This window comes from Erythrolamprus reginae, chromosome 7, assembly GCF_031021105.1.
Source record: "Erythrolamprus reginae isolate rEryReg1 chromosome 7, rEryReg1.hap1, whole genome shotgun sequence".
Lineage (NCBI taxonomy): Eukaryota > Metazoa > Chordata > Lepidosauria > Squamata > Dipsadidae > Erythrolamprus > Erythrolamprus reginae.
The window spans coordinates 58,088,795-58,108,146 of NC_091956.1; the positions used below are offsets into that span (position 1 = coordinate 58,088,795).

The window sequence follows — 19,352 nt, forward strand, 5'->3', positions numbered from 1 at the left end:
ACCACTCTGCTGGGATAGCATCTGGCCCTGTGGCTTTATTGTTTTTTTGCTTCTTAATAGTTATAAGGAGTTCTTCCATTGTTATGGGACTCTCCATCCTCTCCTGTTGTTCTTCTGTTAATTGTGGTAACTCTGAACTCTCTAAGTATTTAAATACTTCATCTTCCTCGATATCATCTTTGTACAATTCTTTTAAAAAAATTGTACTATGTTTGCTTTTCCGTCTGTGTCATATTTTATTGTTCCGTCTTTGTCTTCTAAATATTTAATTAATTTAGATTGTCTCTGTTTTCTCAGTTTATATGCTAACCATCTACCTGGTTTGTTGGCATGTTCAAAATATTGTTGCTTAGCTCTTTTTATTTTTTCCAGTATCTGGTTTTGTTCTTCCAGTCTAATTTTATGTTTGATTAAATTTATTTTTCCCCCAAATCCTTATTTTTCATATTTTGTTGTGATATAAATTCTAATTGTTTTAATTCATTCGTTAATTGTTCATATTTTCTTTTCTTTTCTTTGTTATATTTTGCTGTATAGGATATTGTTAATCCTCTTATGTATGCTTTAGTTGCGTCCCATAAATTTTGGGGAGTAGTATCTGTATTTTTATTAATTTCGAAAAATATTTTTAATTCCTTTTCAATCCATTCTTTATATTCTTTCTCTTTCAAAATATTTCTATTCATTTGCCAGTTGTAATGTTTTTTACTATTTCTCATGTAGACTATAACTGGGTTATGGTCCGCCCAAGTATTAACATCTATTTCCACCTCTTGTATATACTCTGCTGTTGTTTTAGGAGCCCACACCATATCTATTCTAGTCCAAATTTTGTGGGGGTTTGAGTAGAAAGTATATTGCCTTCTTTGGGGATGTCTTTCCCTCCAGATATCATTCAATAACAGTTCTGCTTTCATTTTTTGAAAAGTGGAGGGTAGTAAATTCTTTTTTTTCTTTTTACTATTTTTCTTCTCCCCCGAGTGGTCTAATTGCCTATTTGTTATGGCATTAAAATCTCCAAAAATTAACATATTTTCCAAATTTAACTCTATAATTTTTTGGTGTAGTTTTTTATAAAATGCAATTTGATCATCGTTTGGGGCATATAGCAAGATGTCTAGGTTCAATATTAACCTGGACAATCAAAATTCTACCTTCGTTGTCACTAAATAATTGTTTGGAATTTATAGAACTCTCAACATACATTGCTACTCCTCTTTTCCTTTGATCTGCTAATGCAGCATACATATTTCCAATTTTATTATTTAGCAATAAGTTCCGATTACTTTTTTTTTATATGTACTTCTTGAAGTATAACAATTTGAGCCTTTTGGTTCTTAATTTTAGAAAATATTTGTTTTCTTTTTTTTGGTTCATTTAGTCCATTGACATTTACAGAGAAAATTTTTAAGTCTCTCAATGTGGTCATTTATTGTACTTCTTGGTTTCCCGCTGAGGTTGCTTTCTTCTGGCCCCGTGGTCCTGCTCCTCCACTTGTGCAGATGCCCCCATGGCTTCCGCCTGCATTGCTTCCAGTTCTCTTGTTAACTGTTCCATTTCGCTTATTCCACTATTTTCATAAAAGTCTCTTGCTTGGTCCAGATTCTCCAACTTATATCTTGTTGATTTCCATGTCAATGACAGTCCTTGTGGAATAAGCCAGCGAAAAGTTATGTTCTCTTTGATCAAGAGTTTGGTCAAAAAATGGTAGTGTCTTCTAGTCTCTCGAACACGTCTTGGAATTTGTTTTAATATTTTTATTTCTTTACCTTTGTGTTGTAATTGACCAGTTCTTGACCAGTGCAATATGTCATCTCTCAAGGTTTTTCTTACAAATTTGATGTGAATCTCTCATGGAAGGTTGAAACGGCGTATGTAGCTGTTCGAAGTTCTGAAAGCTTCATCGATTTCTTTTATTATTTCAAGTGGGTCCATCTTGAGGATTTTCCCAATAATGTCAGCCATAATGGCCTTTAAATCTTCATCCTTTTCTTCTATTATATTTTGAAATCGTAGCCCATATGACGCACGTTGCATTTCCAGATATGTGATTGATTCATCATATCTTCTGTAGCGTGAATCCGCTCTGTCCTCAAGGTGATCAATTCTTTTCTCCATTTTCTCCGCCTTTTCTTCAGCTACTTTCATTCGGTCTTCACTGTCTTTCAAGGCTTGTTTGATCTCCTTCATCTGGTCTTTCATCTCTCCTGTGTCTACTTTCATATCAGCCATCTCTGCTTTTATTTCGTGTCTCTGCTGGGTTGCATCGCGTTGAGATTGAAGCATAAAGTCATTTAATGCAGTTAATGTCTCTTGGATTGAGGCCAGCGAAGGTTGTTGTGGTTTCTCTTTGTCCTTCTCCTTGGTAAACATAGTTGCTGATAAGACCGGCTGTGCGGGGGATGGATGAGGCGAGCCTTGGGGGGACGATGCAACAGATGTCTGCTTCTTAATTGTTTTGGTGTAGGTAGAAGTACTTGACATTTTAAAATTTGAAATTAATATTATTTTATGTTAGCAGTGTGTAGAAAATTGCTATAAATTCCAAACCTACACAATTAATTACCCTAGGCAAACCACAATAAAAATTCAAATACAGACTGAAATTTGGAATATAGTTCAAGTACAAATGCGATTAGAATTCAATGTTCAGGATATAATTCGTAAATTCTTATTACTCTAAGTCCAAAATTATATCAAAAAAGAAGAAATTGGTTTTGCACAGCAGGGGAAGAAAAAAAAGAAGGAAAACCAAAGGAGAAGGAGGAAGAAAGGAAATAAGGAAAAAAAGAAAAAGAGTAGAAAGAAGAGGGCAATCTAGAAGAAAAGAAATAATATAATTCAATTAAGGAGGAGCAGGAGACCAAGGATTTTTAACAATGCATATACAAAACCAAGATAATTATAATGTAATATGGGTTTAAAATTCAAAACTTAGAATTGTAAGAAGGAAGAAGCAAAAAACCAATTATTAATATTTCAGTCATAATAGAATAATTTTGTTGATTGAAGATCTAATCTGTTTTAGAAAACACTTTAGTATAGGTTAAAAGAAGGTCCCGTTGATTTAAAAAATAGAAACAGTAAAGTTTAATCTTCTCAAAATTTATAAAATCTCAGTTTTCCAAACGATTGCGATTTAATTATCCAATGTTAAAATGAAGTCGATCCGTCTCTCGCAGCTTAAGGGAAATTGTAAAGCCTCTCCGCTGCGAATCTGACAAAACCGCCGTTAATCCAAACGAAATGATCCAACGAAGTAATCCAAATAGGGTCAATCAGATAATCCAAATATAAAAAATCCCAAATAGGAGGAAAATATTTTTTTATATATTTATTCAAGTTTTGTGACTAGATAGTAAGCAGTCTTGATCCTTCCGCTAGAAAAATCCGAGCCCGGACTTCATTTTCTAATATTTTTGTAACCAATTGCTTCAAGAGGGGGAAAAATATTCAGCCAAATAATGTCATTTTATATATGTTAAACCTTTTAATGTCTCATTTTGAAATCCTTTAAATTCCCCTTGTTTTCAAGCGTTTGACAGTTCAAGTCCAAATTCAAGAAAATAAGTGAAAGTAGTAAAAATAAGTTCCGGCTGTTGATTTGCGCCTGGATACAATGTTTTTCAACAACTTTCTCTTTCGCCTTCTTTTAAAACTTTTTATTCTCCGCTTTCTTTTACTTCAATCTTCTTATTTAACATGAAACATAGAAGAAAAAAATCTTTTTACCTTGATTGTAGCTTCTTTAGTGTATTCCTTTTTCAATGAGGATTGCTTTAATCTCTGCTTTCACTTTTCTGATGTTTCTTGCTTCCCGCTGGTTTGGTGGGATCGCAATGGCCGCGTCCGCTTACGAGAGGACCGGTGCTCCCTGCTCCAGAGCTGCAGGACAGACCCCCTGCCCCCGGAGCCTCGGCGATGGCTCCTCGGACAGAGGGAAATCCCCTGTTCTAGGATCGAGCCATCCGGACTCGATCTGATTGCGTTGGGGCGACCTCTGGGAGGCTGAAAGGAGTCTCAAGGCAGAGCCCTGCCAAGAGACTCCGCTGCGGTCCTCAATGAAACCGGAAGCCCCCGACTGTTATATTTTTATATTTAGACATATTGTAATGCATTAGGTTTCAATTGTCAACTGTTATAACTATCTTTTATGTTTTGTATACTTGTACATAAAAACTTTTATTTAAAAAAAAGATATCTGTTAACAATGCAAAGAAAAAGGAAATGGATTACCGTATTTTTCTGAGTATAAGATGCATCCTTTTCCTCCCTAAAAGAGGCTGAAAATTCAGGTGGGTCTTATAGTCTGAATGCAGCTTTTTTCAAAGCCTTTCCCCCCCCAGCCCTAACTAGGTGCTAACAATCTTCCCAGCTCTTATCTTGCAGGTTCTTTCATTGTTACTGTCTGCAAATAATGTTTTCCAAGCTCTAAGTCTTTGCAGAGTTTTTTCATTACCCTAACTTGCTCCAAGTAAGTTTCTTTCCAACCCTAACCAGGTGCTAACAATGTTCCCAGCTCTTACTGCTTGCAAGCTCTCATTGTTACTCTCTGCTAAGAATGTTTTACAAGCCCTAAGTCTTTGCAGGGTTTTTTTCATTGCTCTAATTGCTCCAGATGTTTCTTTCCAGCCCTAACCAGGTGCTAACAATGTTCCCAGCTCTTACCAGCTTGCAAAGTCTTTCATTGTTATTCTCTGCGAATAATATCTTCTAAGGCCTAAGTCTTTGCAGTTTTTTTCATAGCTCTACTTGCTCATAATTTTTCTTTCCAGCCCTAACCAGGTTCTAACAATGTTCCCAGTTCTTACTGGCTTGCAAGCTCTTTCATTGTTACTCTCCCCAAAAAAGGTTTTTTTAAAAAACCCTAACCAGGGGATAAAATAATGTGCTAAAACTGACCAGACGAAGGATGCTAGCCAGATGAATACCTGGTAAGCAGATTCTTTTCCCTATTTTTCTTCCCAAACCCAAGGTGCGTCTTATACTCCAGTGCGTCTTCTCTCTCTCTCTCTCTCTCTCTCTCTCTCTCTCTCTCTCTCCCCCCCCCCCCCAAAATACGGTAAGCCAATTTGCTAATTTTTGTTAATTTCCTGACATTCACTGGCTCCCACTTTTAATGGGTAATCAAAACTGTTTCAGAAAGTGGAAGCTTCTCTTGCTGTAATTATTTGCCCAACCTGGCACTCAGCTGACATTACGGATGATGTAAACAACTTACCTCTGTAAATTCATTAGCGTGCTGATGATAGTATGCTGATGATAGTGGAAAGCTACATACTGATGAGGTTTATTTATAATTGAAATGCTGATTTCTGTCTGGATTTTTATGGGGTGGTTCAGACAAATCCAGCAATCTCTCTATAATTTCTTAGTGCTAACAATAACAAACTGAAGAGAGAAACTGAATCTGAAGGAGGTGTTACTGTGAAGTCTCATGAAGCTTTTTTTTAAAAAAAAAAAATTCAATTCAATTCTGATTTGGAATGTTTACTCTAAAAATTAATTTCCTCTAAATTCTTCAAAGGTTTCATTCAACCTTAAATTTTTATGACTCAATATTTTCATTTTATTACCTCCAGTGTCAATTCAGTGATAGACTAGAAACCAGGAGTCTGTAACTTTTACTGCTGCCTTAGGCTTGAAAGCCAATTAGGTGACCTGGTGCCAGTAATTCACCCTTAGTCCCACTCACTTCATAGGGTTGCTGTTGTGGGGGAAATAGGAGGAAGAAGTACTATGCATCTTTGCCACCTTGAGTTACTTATAATGCAATAAAGATGGACTTTTAAAAAATCAAATAAATAACACAAAAATATCTAGTTCTATGCAGAATGAGTAAATAAATTTGTGTGTCAAATCAATGTTGTTGAATTTGGTGAGAAACTAAAAATAGCAACCTTATTTAATTTATACAAAACAAAATAATTGACTCACACAACCATTAATTGATTATGTAGCTTCTTTGGTTTTAGTTCTAAATGTTTAGTGGAAACAACAATTTTTGCTTTGTTTAGAATTGTACATACCACAGGGTTACAATGATCTGTTTATTACAGCTTACTTGGTGAACTAGAATTAAGCGAATTAACTCTTAATGCCATGAAATTGGTAACCCAATTAAATTGGATCCACTTCCTCCATGTTTTGCTTTTTTTCTGTTTTGCTCTTAGTAAATAAAAATACAATACTCAGAGCATAGCTGTGAGAGTTCTGTTTCTAGATAAAACAAATTCTTAGATGTCTGGAGCAGAATCATTTGCCATTATCTATCCTGTTTTATCTTGATGGGAGCTGAAGTTTGAAAACATTTCATGAGATCAGTTTATCAACTTTCAAATAGAACTTGAGAGTTTCAATTTTGAAATCCTATATGTAGCAATTAAATAGATCCAGGTTTAACTCTTTTAGCAGCAAAATTTACTTGTTAACTTTTTTTAAAAAATCCCACTCAGATTTGTTTTCATGAAGATGAAATATGACAAACAACTGGGACATTTTAAACTCAGACGGAAAAGGTGAGAGGTGAATATAATAGATGCTTTCCCAAAAAATCCTGCAAGAATCCTCTTTCAATAGCAGTACAGTGGTACCTCGAGATACGAGTTTAATTCGTTCCGGACCTGGGCTCTTAAGTCGAGCAGCTCTTATCTCGAACGACTTTTCCCCATAGGAATTAATGTAAATAATTTTAATTGGTTCCAGCCCTCAAAAAACTCACAAAGTTAGTCTAAATTATGCAGAAAGACATGTTTTTAATGAAGAAATGTACATGTACATATAAATGAATAATGAAGTTTCTTTCACTTAACTTGTAAACTTTCTTAAACTTTTAAATTTACATATGTTCAACTTCTCTGCCACCCAATCCTGTAGGACAGAGGTCCCCAACCCTTTTTGCACCAGGGACCGGCTTTAAGCGATCAAGAGAGGAATGGGTGAATGAATGGACGGAGGGTGGGAAGGAAGGAAGGAAAGAGGGAAGGGACAGGAACAGAGGAAGGAAGCAAGGAAACTTATGAAAGGGGAGAGTAAGAGAGGAATGAGTGAAGGGAGGGAGGGAGGGAAGAAGGTGGGAAGGAGAAAGAAAAGAAGAAATAGAGGAAGGGAAGGTAAAAGAGAAAGAAAAAGAGCAAGAAAGAAAGCTGCAAGCACCCCCCCCGAGCCCCCCAGGCCGGCTGCAACCTTTTAAAACACGTGTGCCGCTTCGCAGCTGTCTCCTGAAGCCGAACGCGGAAGTTAGCGTTTGGCTTCAGGAGACAGCTCCTTGGCGCTTGTATCTCGAATTTGGGCTTGTAAGTAGAACAAAAATATCTCTCCCCTCCCAGCTCTTATCTCGAGTTGCTCTTAAGTAGAGCAGCTCTTATGTCGGGGTTCCACTGTGTATGACATTTAAGCTGCCTTGATCTAAAAAAAAAGTTGTCTCATGTTATGTATAAAAGACCAACTAGGCTCCTTAATTTTTGGCTTAGAAGGCTGCATATACTTTTAGAATAGGGCTCATAAAAAACATTAAGTTGAAAAACTTAAAATCAGATGTATATTGTAATTGCATTTTTGAACTTATTACATTTTGAAAAATGACATTTAAAAACCCCCATAAAATATATATAATTACATATGCTACAAACCATTTCAATGTTGATAGACAGCATATCACTTAATTAGGTGTCATCAAAGGAAGTCTGACTCTTGGTGTATGCCTAATCAAATGCTTATCATCTAGATGGTAGAAATGACTCATCTCTCTTCCAGGGACAGGTCAATAAGCTTGTGGGTCCCATCCTTCTACTTAATCTTTTTTCTCCTTTTCAAAATTGCCTTTAGATTTTTGACACACACACATTGGCATACAAATACAGTGGTACCTCTACTTAAGAACGCCTCTACTTAAGAACTTTTCTAGATAAGAGATTTTTCAAGATTTGTTTTGCCTCTTCTTAAGAACCATTTTCTATTTAAGAATCCGAGCCTGGAAAAATTTCCTAGGAAATTTGAGAGTGGCACGAAGGCCTGGCCAGTTTCCTGTTATTCCCCGTGGGGTTCTCTCTGTTGTGCAGTGTATGGGAGGCAGCCTTGCGCCAGGTGTATGGGAGGCATGTGCTCCTCCTCCTTGCTGCCTCAAAGTCCCTCTTTTTTTTTTAAGCCTTAAAGTTTTGGATTTTTTTATTCCCCTCACCTCCTCTTCTTCCTTCGGCAGTGACTGTCCTCCTCCTCTTCTTCCTCCTCCTCCTCCCACCCAAATTCCGAGCTTTTATTTCTTTCCTAATGGGTTTGCATGCATTATTTTCTGTTACATTGATTCCTATGGGAAAAATTGCTTCTACTTACAAACTTTTCTACTTAAGAACCTGGTCACGGAACGAATTAAGTTCTTAAGTAGAGGTACCACTGTATAATGTGTGTGTATATGTTTCTGTGTATGTGTGTTTGGGTTTGTGTGTGTGTGTGTGTGTGCATACACACACACAATTTAATTTAATTTATTCGACTTCTATGTCACCCAAACCCGTAGGACTTGGGGCGGCTTACAACAATAAAAATAATACAATAGTACAATAATAAAAAGAAGTCGAACAACAACAGTAAATAAAACCCCATACCCTAACAACCCATTATAAACCCCCAAAACAATCTAACAAACATACATACCAAACAAACATAATTCATGCACGTCTGATGTTAAACTTCATGGCTCCCAGGCCTGTCGACAAAGCCAGGTTTTAACAGTTTTTCAAAAAGCCAGTAGAGTGGGGGCAGTGCGAACATCGGGGGGGAGAGTTGGTTGCATAGAGCCAGGGAAGCTTACATGTATGAGTGGTGGATTTCACTTATCTTTGCTGCTGGTTCGGAAATGGGAACATGCGGGTGGAGGTCCACATGCAATACTTCTATGCATGTGCAGGACCTGTACATGTGCAAAGCATTTTTATGATGTCTGAGCAGGTGGATGGAGCCTCCCACCACTACCGCTACCAGTTCACCCGATCCTTGGAGAACCGATAGCAACATGTCACGCATTCTGGTTTTTTTCTAGTTCATCAGTCTCTTCCATCACGTGCTTGAAGTGTTTCAAGTTTCGGCTTAGTGATCATTGCCTCAAGGACACAATCATGTTTTGTTTATTTATTTAGGGGTATTTGTCAAACAATTATAGATTGGTAATTTGTACAAATAAAACATTAGATAAGTAATGATAAAAAGTAATGATAGAAGATAATAGGACAGTAGGACAGGGATATTAGGCACAATGGTGCACTTATGCATGCCCCTTACAGACCTCTTAGAAAGGGGGAGAGATCAATTGTAGCTAATCAAAGGTTAAAGGTTTTGGGGTTAGGAGTAGTTTTATTTAGTCCATGATTGCTAGGTTGGTTCTTTTTGAAGTCTATGGTGAAAATATCTAAATCTATAAATCTTCTTCTACAATTTCTCATTGTCCATCTTGCAAACCCATGTATTGTTTGACTTAAAGCAAGATCATTGCTTTAATTGTTTTACTCCTTATCACCTCAATACTTTATTTTTTGTAATCTTGTCAAATGTTTGTATTGGCTTCCTCCCTATAGGTAAAAACTCATAAGTGCATAAGTTATTTATTTATTTATTTCCCTCCTTTATTATTTTTTATAAACAGTTCAAGACGCTGAACAAATCTAATACTCCTTCTTCCTCCATTTTTCTCACAAGAGCAACCTGTGTGGTAAGTTGGGATGACAGAGTATGCCTGGCCCAAAATCACTCAGCTGGCTTTTATGGGTCAACTGGAACTAGAACTCCCAGTCCTCAGGTTTCTAGCCTGACACCTTAACCACTGGACAAAACTTTATTTATTCTTAACCTAAGTAAGGAAAATTAGCTACCATCTTTACTTCTTTGCCTCTTTGTAGGTTTGTATTATCTATGTTTAATGTTTAATATTAAACCCAATTTTTTAACTTTTCATTTTTATTTTAATTCTTCTAAATTTTCTATATCTTTAACTATAAAATTGGTATCATAGGCCTGCAGTTTTAATTCCAGTTGTTGTTTCTTCCAATCTTATAGAAAAAGAATAGAATAGAATAGAATAGAATTTTTATTGGCCAAGTGTGATTGGACACACAAGGAATTTGTTTTGGTGCATATGCTCTCAGCGTACATAAAATAAAATATACATTTATCAAGAATCATGTGGTACAACACTTAATGAATTGTCATAGGGGTCAAATAAGCAATGAAGAAGCAATATTAATAAAAATCTTAGGATATAAGCAACAAGTTACAGTCATACAGTCAACATGGGAGGAAATGGGTGATAGGAATGATGAGAAAAACTAGTAGAATAGAAGTGCAGATTTAGATAGATAGATAGATAGATAGATAGATAGATAGATAGATAGATAGATAGATAGATAGATAGATAGATAGATAGATAGATTTTTATTGGCCAAGTGTGATTGGACACACAAGGAATTTGTCTTGGTGCATATGCTCTCAGCGTACATAAAATAAAATATACATTTGTCAAGAATCATGTGGTACGACACTTAATGATTGTCAGGGGTCAAATAAGCAATGAAGAAGCAATATTAATAAAAATCTTAGGATATAAGGATATATTTAGTAGAAAGTCTGACAGTGTTGAGGGAATTATTTGTTTAGTAGAGTGATGGCGTTAGGAAAAAACTATTCTTGTGTCTAGTAATTGTGTAAGCTAAATAAATATGGGATGACATGCACCCATATCTTACTTTTTTTAAATTCTGAACTACTCCAATTCTTAGAATAAGTAGCTATTCCTTGAAAGATCTTGTTCAGAAATATAATCAGAGGTTCTGACACACCCATTAACCTTACTGTGTTCTACATGCTGGGGTGATCTCCATAATCAAAGGCCTTGCTGAAGTCAAAGGAACAAAGAGAAATCTGCTTTTCATTCCCTTAGGTGGTACACTCTTCATCTTTTCTTAGCTAACTGAACTTACGTCTTTTTTTAAACCTTCCTGTTCTCTTGCCATTTTTCTCGATATTCTTCATAGTAGGTACATCAGCAAAACTTTTCTTAAGTGAGGAATGACTGCACTTGTTTGTGATTCTCTTACATCTTTTTTCTCTATTTGCAAACACAAATCTTTTCCAGTCTCTAGGATACTCAGCCTAATTCATATTTGCTGACACAGAGCTGTTAGCACTTCAACTGCATTTTCTCATGCAGTTTTAAACAGGTCAACAGATATGTCATCTGCTCTGGTGCTTTTCTATTTCCTAGCTGGTCCATTGCCTACTGTGACGTTGGTTCCAGAATACATTTTACCTCCGCAGGTGCATCTGACATTATATTACCCATTTCAGTAAAGCCTTTTCATTTTCCTTTAATCTCTGTTGTCTCTATTCTGTTATTTCTCTTGAGTATTCCTACTTACAACATTTTCTCTGAGTTCTTGAATCTTCTTTAAACAGCTTTCCTTTTCTTTCCTTTTTCTCTTTTCCCTTTTCCTATGTTAATTTTGATTTTATTTTAATAACAATCTCAATTGATATATTTCCCTTACACTTTTTGACTCAAGATGGAGAATAATATTAGTAAATAGTAATAAGTATTCTAAACTTCACCTTCATAAATGGCATATTTGCATACTCTGTTTGATGGTCTATAATGCAGCTAATTTATATGGAAATATACTTTGCAGAAGTTACTTTAAAATGTCTTTGTGTTGGATGCTGAGCTAGATGGTAGCATTTAGTGAAGTTTGACCATATCAAAAGGAGAAGGAGGAGGAAGAAGAGGAGGTACAGAATGAGAAAATCTCATATAAGGTCACACAGAATCCTTCCTGAATTGAAGTCCTTTCTATTTATTTATTTGTTTGTTTGTTTGTCAAGCAATTATAGGGTGATAATTTGTACATATAAAAAATTAGATAATAATGATAAAAAGTAGACAATAGGACAGGGACGGATCTGCTACTTATAAAGAAATAGGAGCAGGGGAGGGCTACTGCCCAGACGGGAGGGGAACGCCGCGGGGTAGCGAAAATGGAGCTCCGTCCCAGAACACCCAATTTTCACTGAAAGATGTTGAAAGAAAATGCATAAGCCACGCCCACAGTGTGGTAGTAAAAAGTTTGGTAGCCCTTCACTGAATAGGAGTCAAACTATTTGAAGCATTGTGTATAGCCTGCAAATAGACAAGCAACTCTGATTAAGCAAAAAGTTTAATCATACCACAGGAATGCTGCGTAAGGTAGATGACATCTCCCCATCTGTATAATACTTGGGAGAGTATATTTATCCATAAGAGACAAAATCTCTGGGACATTTCACATAACAAGGAACAAAATAGACAGATGTATGCATGCACATGCACATGCACGTACACACACACACACACACACACACACAAAAAGAGAGCTACTTACATTTGCTCAGATCTTGTCTTCATTGGCCTGTTTTTCATCCCATAGCTGTGATATGAAGACAAAGTTAAATAGAAACCTCTCAAAGACAACGAAACCTTTCAGAAAGTTGGAAGACCGATTTTGACATAGTATTTATTCCTGCACATTTATCTATCTCTTTCCCCCCCACAAACATTAAAGGCGGTGATGTGATATTGTTATCAGCTTCAAGGATTTGCATAATTGTAAATAAATATCTGCAAATACCTGAACGTCTGAAAACATATAAAATGGTTTAAATAAAAGCTCTTTACTCTTTTAGGTAAAAGAAACTACATCCTGGCAAAATTATATGATACGTGGATATGTACAATATATGCACATGTGTAATTTGTTGCTGTAATACAATTACAAGGAGCATTAAATAAAAATATTAAAATGCTTAAATAATTCTCTGCATTTTGGATGTTGCTTTGTTGATCACAATTAGCTGCTTTCTCCAACTATTTTTTGTTGCTGTAGAGGTAGAGATATAAAGTTTATTGTCCCCACTTTTGTGACTTCTCCTTAATCTTTTGGGTGGGAAAGTCTTATGGAAGTGTTCTCAGTGGACAAAGAGTGAGATGCATGGGTGGATATAGCACATTTGAAGCAGGGGTGAAATTCAGCAGGTTCTGACAAGTTCTGGAGAACTCATAGCAGAAATTTTGAGTAGTTCGGATAACTGGCAAATACCACCTCTGTTTGGCCCCAGAGTTGAGTGTGAATGGAGATTTTGCAGTATCCTTCCCCTGCCATGCCCACCAAGCCACACCCACCAAGCCACACCATGCCCACCAAGCCACACCCACAGAACCGGTAGTAAAAAACTTTGGATTTCACCATTGATTTGAAGCATTCTTTTTGTCTACTTTTCCAGTTTTAACCTTTAGCTTCTCTCTTTTTTGAAGCAATATTTTTTTGCAATATTTATAAACATTAAATCTCCTTCATAACCATGTTGTAAATGTCTATATTTCCCTTGATGTGTATGGAAAGCATTTTAGATTTAATTAGAAACATAGAAACATAGAAGTCTGACGGCAGAAAAAGACCTCATGGTCCATCTAGTCTGCCCTTATACTATTTTTTGTATTTTATCTTAGGATGGATCTATGTTTATCCCAGACATGTTTAAATTCAGTTACTGTGGATTTACCAACCACGTCTGCTGGAAGTTTGTTCCAAGCATCTACTACTCTTTCAGTAAAATAATATTTTCTCATGTTGCTTTTGATCTTTCCCCCAACTAACTTCAGATTGTGTCCCCTTGTTCTTGTGTTCACTTTCCTATTAAAAACACTTCCCTCCTGGACCTTGTTTAACCCTTTAACATATTTAAATGTTTCGATCATGTCCCCCCTTTTCCTTCTGTCCTCCAGACTATACAGATTGAGTTAATTAAGTCTTTACTGATATGTTTTATGCTTAAGACCTTCCACCATTCTTGTAGCCCGTCTTTGGACCCGTTCAATTTTGTCAATATCTTTTTGTAGGTGAGGTCTCCAGAACTGAACACAGTATTCCAAATGTGGTCTCACCAGCGCTCTATATAAGGGGATCACAACCTCCCTCTTCCTGCTTGTTATACCTCTAGCTATGCAGCCAAGCATCCTACTTGCTTTCTCTACTGCCTGACTGCACAATTTTATTATAAAAATTGATCTCAGTATATTCTGGGATTATATTTAGTAAAATATTGTGATTTCATTTCAAATTTAATTTCTAAAATTAAAATTCAAAAATTCAAATAAAATTTCTAAAATTTTCTAAATGTGCTAAATGTTATTTCAGGTATTTTAATATATATATATTGACCACGTGGTAAAATGTTACTTTTGTTTCATGGCAATTCAGTTAGTTAATATATGTTTTGCCTATACTGAATCTTATTAATAAAGTTATATACTATCTGTAAAACATTTTATACTAGTTTTCTCTATTATTTGGATTAAATTTTATACATTTGTTCCTTGCTTCTTCCCATTGCTGTGTAGTGACTTTCTTTTACGTTTTGCATCCATTTAATCATGCATTTAATTATTTGTTCTATAGCATATCTAAGTAGGAGTGTTTGTGTGTGTGTGTGTGTGTGTGTGAAGATTGCTTGATTTACATTGCCTGATTAAGATTCAGTCCTTCCAGATAGAACTATTCAGTTTTACTGAAGTTTATTTAAGGCTGGTTGTAATTTGAATTTTTAGGAAATGTTCCTTTCAAACATGCTTCATGAATACAGCAATTTAAAGAAACTTATTAAAGCAGCTACACCTCTTTTATGTGTATTTTGAATAAACATTTCCCACTGGAAACAAAGCATTGTAATAATTTTATTATATTTATTGGATTTTAGCTGCATGGGGGAAAGGAATGATTTAAATGTATTATTTTGTTGAACTTTTCTATCCTGCTCTATGGAGTGGAGAGTTGGTCTCTTGAAAAGATGCATTTGAAATATGTATTTACCGGCAGCTACTACATATAAGCTGGGTTGACAAAATCAGAAATCAGGAGATGATAAGCTGTCTGGGAAAGCCAATAAAAACCATGAAAAAGCAAAAGTTAGAATATTTTGGACATATGATGTGACATCCAGAAAAATACAGCATACTTCACTTAATCCTCCAAGGAAAGATTTAAGGCAAATGCAGTCCAGGCAGAAGAAGAACATTGTGGCTTCAAAATCTAAGGGCAAAACTCAACAGCACTTTTTTGTGCAACTGTGGATAAAAATAAGATCATCAACCTAATCTCCAACATCCAATGATGGATATGACACAAGAAGAAGAAAATGTTGTTGATTAATAATGATGACTTAGGTTGCATTTAACAGAGTTAGAAGTGACTTTGGAAATCTTGGAACCATACTGGATAAATGGCTGTTCAATATCTTAGAAATGATGGTAGACTTTAAGAGAAACCCTTCCACCCTTCCACCTCTCACAATACTAGACAACACAGTATCAACAATTGAGACCTTCAAATTTCTAGGTTCTATCATATCTCAAGACCTAAAATGGTCACCTAACATCAAAAACATCATCAAAAAAGCACAACAAAGAATGTTCTTTCTGCACCAGCTCAGGAAGCTCAAACTGCCCAAGGAGCTGCTGATACAGTTCTACAGAGGAATCATTGAGTCTGTCATCTGCACCTCTATAACTGTCTGGTTTGGTCCTGCAACCCAACAGGATCGACACAGACTTCAGAGGATAATCAGAACTGCAGAAAAAACAATTGCTGCCAACCTGCCTTCCATTGAGGACCTGTATACTGCATGAGTCAAAAAGAGGGCGGGGAAAATATTTACTGACCCCTCACATCCTGGACACAAATTTTTCAACTCCTACCCTCAAAACGTCACTACAGAGCACTGCACACCAAGACAACTAGAACAAGAACTTTCTACTAAATCTGCACTTCTATTCTACTAGTTTTTCTCATCATTCCTTTCACCCATTTCCTCCCATGTTGACTGTATGACTGTAACTTGTTGCTTATATCCTAAGATTTTTATTAATATTGCTTCTTCATTGCTTATTTGACCCCTATGACAATCATTAAGTGTTGTACCACATGATTCTTGACAAATGTATATTTTATTTTATGTATGCTGAGAGCATATGCACCAAGACAAATTCCTTGTGTGTCCAATCACACTTGACCAATAAAAATTCTATTCTATTCTATTCTATTCTATTCTATTCTTTAAAAGGTCCAGTAATAAAGCAACCATATCTTCTGGAGACAAACCATTCCACTGATTAATTGTTCTCAGGAATTTTCTCCTTAGTTTTAGGATGGATCTCTCCATGATAAGTTTCCATCTGTTATGTCTTGTTGTCCTGCACTCAGGTGATTTTAGAGGATAAATTGACCCCTCTCCTCTTGTCTGTGACAACTTCTCAAATATTGGAAGACTGCTATCATGTCACAAGTAGTCCTTTTTGTTAGACTAGTCAAACCCAGATTCCTGCAAGCATTCATTGTGTTTTAGCCTCCACTCCTTAATTGCTCTTCACTCTTTCTAGAGCCCTCAATATAGGTTTTTTGTACCATGATGACCAAAACTGGTTTTCACTGTTCTGAGTGTTGTCTTACCAAAGCAGTATAAAGCAGTATTAACACTTATATAATCTTTCTACTCCCTCTGTTGAAGCAGCTTATGAACTGCATTGGTATTTTGATGCTGCAGCATACAACAGCTCTCAGTGAAAGAAGGCAAACACAAACGCAAACACACAATTAATAATATAAAGTTCCAGATATAAAATAGAATAAAAAGGGAGAGCAAACAAATTGGAAAATCATTGTTCCATCTGTTATATTTTACCAACTTATTCTACTATGTTATAACATACCTTTTAGACTTGAATGTATCTTTCTCTATCTATCTGTCTGTCTGTCTGTCTGTCTGTCTGTCTGTCTATCTATCTATCTATCTATCTATCTATCTATCTATCATCTATCTATTTTTATCCCATTTAAAAACAATTATTGAAATACATAAATACTTGCCCCATTGCAGGATTTTGCTTACAACTGGAAAAGATAGAATTGGGAAAGCAAGAGTTAAATCTGTTTCATATAAGCATATTTCAAATCCTCAGGCCCTATGGTGAAATTCGTCTTCCAGTGTTAAAGCAGATAGGAGGAAAGGGATTGGCACCATTAGCAATTATTTTTGAGAACTTGGATGACAGGTAAGGTCTCAGAGGACTGCAGCAGGTCAAACTCAATGCCTATTTTTAAGAAGAAAGGGAGGGAATCAAGAATCCAGGGATTTCATTCAAGTAAGTTTAATTTAACACTTGGCAAGTTTTTAGAGTAACTAATAGAGCAGTCAATCAGTAAACAGTGCAGCCAAAGGAAAATAAGGTAAAGAACAGTAACACAATGGGGCAGAGCTTTGTTGAAGAATGGGTATTATCACGAGAACTTAATTTTGTAGGACGTAGGGTTTTTTAAAAAGTATATTAAATTACAGCAGCTTCTGTGTAAGTTGGAATGTTGCTTCCAATACTTCTGAAGAAGCAATGGAATTAAAAGATACAGAGACCAATCAAATAAGATGGTCAGATAATTACTCCAATATCTATAGCTTTGGACTACTATAATCTTGTCTTCTCCTAGTTTGTTTCAGTTTAAATTCATGCCGCCTAAGATTTTAAAAAATGTAAAAACACCATTTGTTAGATTTTTTTTAAAGCAAGGATATAAGCATGTACTTCTAAAATTGCATAGCTGTGACAGAAGTCTAAAAATCGTGTCTTAATGGTATTTGCTAATGTGCCTAATTTAGATCTAAGGACACATGTTCTAGGGCAGTGATGGAGAACCTATGGCATGGTTGCCACAGGTGGTACACAGAACCATATCTGCTGGCACCCAAGCTGTTGCCCTAGCTCAGCTCCAAAGTGCATGTGTGTGCCAGCCGGCTGATTTTGGCTCACAGACCCTCTGGGAGGGCATTTTTGGCTTCCAGAGAGCCTCCAGGGGGCTAGGGGAGAGCGTTTTTAACCCCCCACAGCTTCAGGGAAGCCTTTGGTGCCTGGGGAGAGTGAAACATTAGCCTACTGTGCCCACCAGAAGTTTGGAAACAGGCCATTTCCAGCCTCCAGAGGGCCTGCAGGGGGCTGGAGAAACTGTTTTCGCCCTCCGAAGCATGGAATTATGGGTATGGGCACTCACACATATGCGATAGTGCTCATCCATGCTCTTTTGGCACCTGAGGGGGAAAAGGTTCACCATTACTGTTCTAGGGAGTGTTACAAAGTCAGCTTTTCTTTCTTTGTTTTAATTTTAAAATAGTCTTTATTTTTCAGGCATGCCTATTAAAAATAGGTGGGGCAGTTCAACATTTCCTGAGCTGTTTTATTGCAGGGGTCTCCAACCCTTGGGCCATGACCCATCACCAGACCATATCCCATTCAGAACTAGTTCATGCAAACAGCGGGCGAGTGCATGTGTGTAGTTTCACATATGTGAGTGACGGGCGCTTGCATTCACACATAAAGTTCCACTCTCACAAAGCTCCATTCCATTGGCTCGAAGTGACTATGTTCGGGTTCGGGGTGGTGGTGGCAAGGCCCCCAGGCCGGCTGCGACCTTTTAAAACACCCGCGCCGCTTCGCGGCTGTCTCCCGAAGCCGAACGCGGAAGTTCGGCTTTAGCGTTCGGCTTCAGGAGGCAGCTGCGAAGCGGCACGGGTGTTTTTAAAAGGTTGCTAAAAGCAGCTGCTACGAGCGGCATTTCACTTTCTCTCCCAGGCAAAAAGTTGCCGGCATTCTGGGATGATGGGGCCGGACTTCCCAGGCGGAAGGCGTGCCCCTCTCCCTGGCATCTTTTTGCCTGGGAGGGAAGGTGAAATGCCGCTCGTAGCAGCTGCTACGAGCGGCATTTCACTTTCTCTCCCAGGCAAAAAGTTGCCGGCATTCTGGGATGATGGGGCCGGACTTCCCAGGCGGAAGGCGTGCCCCTCTCCCCGGCATCTTTTTGCCTGGGAGGGAAGGTGAAATGCCGCTCGTAGCAGCTGCTAGATCCGCCGGCATTTCACCTTCCCTCCCAGGCAAAAAGAAGCCGCGCTGCTGCTCCAGTCGCCCGGTCCTCTCCTGCCTCCCGCGCCGATGTTCCCCACTGCGTCGGGGGCCGCCAGCCCCGAATAGGACGCACCCTCGCCGCTACCGCTGCCGCCGCGCCCACTGCCCGCCCCATTCTCACTGGAGGTCTAGCCGGAGCCGAAGCCAGGTCCGCTCGGCCGCGCCTCCTCGCCCGCCGCCCAGCCTCCCAGGATGCTGACCTGCTTCCTCGCGGCGCACCCGCTGCCGGCCCGATCCTGCGCCTCCTGCTTCCCCCCCCAGCCAAAAATACAAAGGCGGTCTGCCGCTCCCGCGGAGCAATGGGAAGCTGAAGCCGCCGGCGGTTTCAGCCTCC

At 37.6% G+C, this 19,352-nt stretch overlaps 1 protein-coding gene across 1 annotated transcript in view; it reads left to right on the forward strand.

Annotated features, from left to right (window-relative positions):
* The window catches only part of SGCZ (sarcoglycan zeta), a 329,915-nt gene that overhangs the window by 224,791 nt on the left and 85,772 nt on the right, over positions 1 to 19,352 (forward strand). The gene's annotated exons all lie outside the window — the stretch shown is intronic.